Source organism: Chenopodium quinoa, unplaced genomic scaffold (assembly GCF_001683475.1).
Source record: "Chenopodium quinoa cultivar QQ74 unplaced genomic scaffold, ASM168347v1, whole genome shotgun sequence".
NCBI classification, from domain to species: Eukaryota; Viridiplantae; Streptophyta; class Magnoliopsida; order Caryophyllales; family Amaranthaceae; genus Chenopodium; species Chenopodium quinoa.
This window is the reverse complement of record NW_018743297.1, coordinates 11,981-17,970: the sequence shown is the minus strand read 5'-3', so window position 1 is coordinate 17,970 and position 5,990 is coordinate 11,981.

Below are 5,990 nucleotides of genomic sequence, written 5' to 3'. Positions count from 1 at the left end.
TGAAAGTCAAACACATTCAAACAAAGGTTTTTTGAATGAAATGAAAGTTTAATTTAACACATTAAAACAAATCTTTTTCAATGAAATGAGAGTCAAATACATTCAAACAAAGCTTTTTGAATAAAATGAAATTAAAACACATTTAAACTAAGCTTTTTGAATCAAATGAAAGTCAAACACATTCAAACATATTCAAACAAAGCTTTTTGAATCAAATGAATCAGACACATTCAAACAAAGCTTTAAGAATCATGTGAAAGTCAAACACATTCAAAGAAAACGTTTTGAATCCAATGAAAGTCAAACGCATTTAACGAAGCTAATTGAATAAATGAAAGTCAAACACATTTAAACAAAGCTTTTGAAATCAAAGAAAATTCAAAGACATTCAAACAATGTGATGCGTTTCTTGATTCGTTTGGTCTTAGGTTTAAACAAGCTTCACTCGTTTGTTTTCACCTAAGGGTTCTAAATCTGATTTCAAGGCTTCACTCACCTTAATCTCGTGATTTAGGGGTTTTTTGAGGATAGTTTGAATTAGCTTCACTCACTAATTAATCTAACCTCTCTTAAATCAGGTTTCACTCGCCTAATCTAAGGGTTTTTATGTTTAACTTCACTCGTCAAACACAAAGAAAACTTGGAAAGAAACGTTCCAAATTAACAAGCAATAAAGCTTTAATCAACAAAAAAAACTTCTTCTTTAATTCAAAGTTTACAACCTTTATTTATAGACTCAAAACTAATTCTAAACCTAATCAAATTAGAAAACTAATCCTAATTGAATTAGAATCCCATTTGACCTAGAAAACCTAAGAAAACCGAAACTTGATCCCCAAGTTCCTAATTCGGATATGACTAAACTAACTAAGCTTAATTCAACTTAGATTAGGTATTCAATCCTCCTAAAACTCCTAGACACGCCTAAAAACCAAAGTCAAGTCCTAATCCACTTAGGAATTTACTTTGCTAAAAACAAGTCCTAATCCAATTAGGAATCTCTTTTGCTAAAGACAAGTCCTAATTCAAATAGGAACTCACTAGACCAAAACAATTCCTAATCAAAATAAAAATCCTAACGCTTAAAACAAGAAAAACCCTTTCAAGTGAAAGGTAAAAACTTGTAAGCCAAAATCTAATCTAAGAAACATTAAAGAAACGGACCAAGAAAGGAAACGTTGAATGCATCCGCATCATACTCCTCCTCTTGAAAACTAACTTGTCCTCAAGTTACATCATAACAAGGAACAAGATCATTTGCACTAAGAGAAGCACAAACGCCTTCACCAAGTAGCACTTGAAATGTATCATAATTCTCCCTATGCACGATTTTAAAAGGCCCTTCATCAAAGGATTCATGCTTGTCTTTGCGGTTGTTGTATAACTTCTGTGCACTCAAAGAAAGCCACACATAGTCACCTATCTCAAATGGAGACTTACGAACAAGTTGAAGCACTCTATCTTGCTGCTTGTCTTTCTTCTTCCTTTTACTTGAACCACCTTCATCACATGTAGAAAGAGAAATAACCTTGCTGCCATCATGTTGCATAGGTTCGAATTTAGGAGGCAAAGGTTTTAATCCAATCCTTTTCCCTTTATGTAGAACTGAAACCACATTCTTCTTTGCAAGGTAGATCACATCACGATCAAATTGCCAAGGACGGCCTAGCAACAAAGCACATGCATCCATAGGAACAACATCACACCATACTTTGTCTTCAAACTCACCAATTGTAAAAGAAACCAATGCTTGTTTCGAAACATGTACTCCTCCAACATTTGTGAGCCAATTAAGTTTGTAAGGATTAGGATGGTTCCTAGTCTCAAGCTGCAATGTATCCGTCATCTTCTTAGAGCATGCATTAGTACAAGAACCATTATCCACAATAACTGAACAACTACGCCCATTCACTAAGCATCTAGTGTGAAACAAGTTCTCCCTTTGTGCCATATCAGTCAAAGGAGTAGATTGAGCATGGAGAAGCTTTCTCAAAACAAGTGTGTTGTGATCCGGGGCTGCCTCACACAATGGTTGCTCTTCACACTCTTCCTCAAAGTCATATTCATTCTCCTCTCCTTCACGTTGCTCTTTTAGAAGTAAAGCAAGTTTAGCATCCTCCTCTTCTAAGGCTTGGTATCTTGTTAATGTCATGACCCTTCTATTAGGACACTCGGACTTGTAGTGACCTCTACCTTGACACTTGAAACACTTGATTTCATCTTTATCAACTCTTTGATTTTTAGCTTGAGCATCAAACTTAAAGGAATCCGAAACACCTTTATTCTTTTCCCAATTTTCAGATTTTTCAAAACCCTTTGAAGTCTCACCCTTTAGAGCATAATTAGGTCGAAAAGATTTCAACTTTGAAGTTTTAATTTGTCTTTCAACCTTTACAGCAAGCTCACAAGCCTCATCAAAAGTAAAGAACGATTGCAACTCAACTTTATGTCCAATTTCCATATTAAGGCCAACAAGAAATTTAGAGATCTTTTGTTCCTCCTCATCTTTACAATCACAAGCTAATGACAATCTCTCAAATTCTTTAATATAATCTTCGACACTCAAATTATTTTGTTGCAAAGTATTGAATTTGTGAAACAAATCTTGCTTATAGGATCGTGGAACAAAGCGTTTTCTCAATTTTTGTTTCAGCAAATTCCATGAATTAATTCTTTCTTTCTTTTCCCTTTCTCTCTTGATTTGACAATTATCATACCATAAAGATGCAAGCTTTGACAATTTAAGAATAGCATAAGTAAAGCACTTATAATCATCAATACCTTTGTGAGAGAAAATTCGATCTACTCGTCGCTCCCAATCTAGATAAACTTCTGGATCTAAAGTACCATCGAATTCTGGAAGATCACTCAGTTTGATCTCCTCATCCTTCTTGTATCCACCACTACCAATAGAACCTCCCGAAGCCTTAGCCTTCAATTCGGACATCAAATAATGTTTTGTTCCATCAAAGCAGCCATTTGTTCAAGCAAGTGAGTTTCCGTTGATTTACTCGCCATATTTGCGCACAATCAATAATTTTCCCTCGAAAGTTTGTTGCTGTAGATTTTGCGTCACTTATCCAATGACCACGAAATTTTACAGTCTATAATTTTAGTCCAATAGGAATCCAACCCAAAAAAATCACCGAAAAATACCAAGTAGATAGTTTGCAGTAACCTAAAACTTCCAACTGGTCCAGATCTGCGCCGAGAAGAACAAGAACCAAGAAACTAGCACGAATTGATTCTTGATTGCTCAAGAACAAGGATATAACGACTCAATAATCACACCAACAGCTCTGATACCATTTGATGCGTTTCTTGATTCGTTTGGTCTTAGGTTTAAACAAGCTTCACTCGTTTGTTTTCACCTAAGGGTTCTAAATCTGATTTCAAGGCTTCACTCACCTTAATCTCGTGATTTAGGGGTTTTTTGAGGATAGTTTGAATTAGCTTCACTCACTAATTAATCTAACCTCTCTTAAATCAGGTTTCACTCGCCTAATCTAAGGGTTTTTATGTTTAACTTCACTCGTCAAACACAAAGAAAACTTGGAAAGAAACGTTCCAAATTAACAAGCAATAAAGCTTTAATCAACAAAAAAAACTTCTTCTTTAATTCAAAGTTTACAACCTTTATTTATAGACTCAAAACTAATTCTAAACCTAATCAAATTAGAAAACTAATCCTAATTGAATTAGAATCCCATTTGACCTAGAAAACCTAAGAAAACCGAAACTTGATCCCCAAGTTCCTAATTCGGATATGACTAAACTAACTAAGCTTAATTCAACTTAGATTAGGTATTCAATCCTCCTAAAACTCCTAGACACGCCTAAAAACCAAAGTCAAGTCCTAATCCACTTAGGAATTTACTTTGCTAAAAACAAGTCCTAATCCAATTAGGAATCTCTTTTGCTAAAGACAAGTCCTAATTCAAATAGGAACTCACTAGACCAAAACAATTCCTAATCAAAATAAAAATCCTAACGCTTAAAACAAGAAAAACCCTTTCAAGTGAAAGGTAAAAACTTGTAAGCCAAAATCTAATCTAAGAAACATTAAAGAAACGGACCAAGAAAGGAAACGTTGAATGCATCCGCATCACAATGCTTTTTGAATCAAATAAAAGTCAAACACATTCAAACAAAGATTTTTTAATCGAATAAAAGTCAAACGAATTCAACAAAGCTAATTGTTTTAAATGAAACTCAAAAAAATTCAGACAAGTCTTTTTGAATCAAATGAAAGTCAAACACATTCTAACAAAGATTTTTGAGTTGAATGAAAGTCAAATGCACTAAATGAAGCCAATTGAATCAAATTAAAGTAAAACACATTAAAACAAATATTTTGAATCAAATGAAAGTCAACCACATTCAAACAAAGCTTTAAGAATCATATGAAAGTCAAACACATTCAAACAAAACGTTTTGAATCCAATGAAAGTCAAACGCATTTAACGAAGCTAATTGAATCAATGCAAGTCAAACACATTTAAACAAAGCTTTCGAAATCAAAGAAAATTCAAAGACATTCAAACAATGCTTTTTGAATCAAACAAAAGTCAAACACATTCAAACAAAGCTTTTTTAATCGAATAAAAGTCAAACGAATTCAATGAAGATAATTGTATTAAATGAATCTCAAAAACATTCAGACAAGTCTTTTTGAATCAAATGAAAGTCAAACACATTCAAACAAAGCTTTTTGAGTTGAATGAAAGTCAAATGCACTAAATGAAGCCAATTGAATCAAATTAAAGTAAAACACATTTAAACAAATATTTTGAATCAAATGAAAGTCAACCACATTCATACAATGCTTTTTAAATCAAATGAAAGTCAAACATATCAAACAAAGCTTTTTGAATAGAATGAAAGTCAAATGCTTTCAACGAAGCTCATTGAATCAAATGAAAGTCAAACACATTTAAACAAAGCTTTTGAAATTAAAGAAAATTCAAAGACATTCAAACAATGCTTTTTGAATCAAATAAAAGTCAAACACATTCAAACAAAGATTTTTTAATCGAATAAAAGTCAAACGAATTCAACAAAGCTAATTGTTTTAAATGAAACTCAAAAAAATTCAGACAAGTCTTTTTGAATCAAATGAAAGTCAAACACATTCTAACAAAGATTTTTGAGTTGAATGAAAGTAAAATGCACTAAATGAAGCCAATTGAATCAAATTAAAGTAAAACACATTCAAAAAAATATTGTGAATCAAATGAAAGTCAACCACATTCATACAATGCTTTTTAAATCAAATGAAAGTCAAACATATCAAACAAAGCTTTTTGAATAGAATGAAAGTCAAATGCTTTCAACGAAGCTCTTTGAATTAAATTAAAGTCAAACGCACTCAAACAAAGCGTTTTGAATCAAATGAAAGTCAAACACATTCTAACAAAGCTTTTTGAATCGAATAAAAGTCAAGTGAAATCAAACAAAGTTTTTCAAATGAAAGAAAGTAAAACATATTAAAATAAAGCTTTTTCAATCAAAAGAGAGTCAAATACATTCAAACAAAGCTTTTTGAATGAAATGAAATTAAAAAACACTTAAACTAAGCTTTTTGAATAAAATGAAAGTCAAACACATTCAAACAAAGGTTTTTAAATGAAATGAAAGTTTAATTTAACACATTAAAACAAATCTTTTTCAATGAAATGAGAGTCAAATACATTCAAACAAAGCTTTTTGAATAAAATGAAATTAAAACACATTTAAACTAATCTTTTTGAATCAAATGAAAGTCAAACACATTCAAACATATTCAAACAAAGCTTTTTGAATCAAATGAATCAGACACATTCAAACAAAGCTTTAAGAATCATGTGAAAGTCAAACACATTCAAAGAAAACGTTTTGAATCCAATGAAAGTCAAACGCATTTAACGAAGCTAATTGAATAAATGAAAGTCAAACACATTTAAACAAAGCTTTCGAAATCAAAGAAAATTCAAAGACATTCAAATTATGCT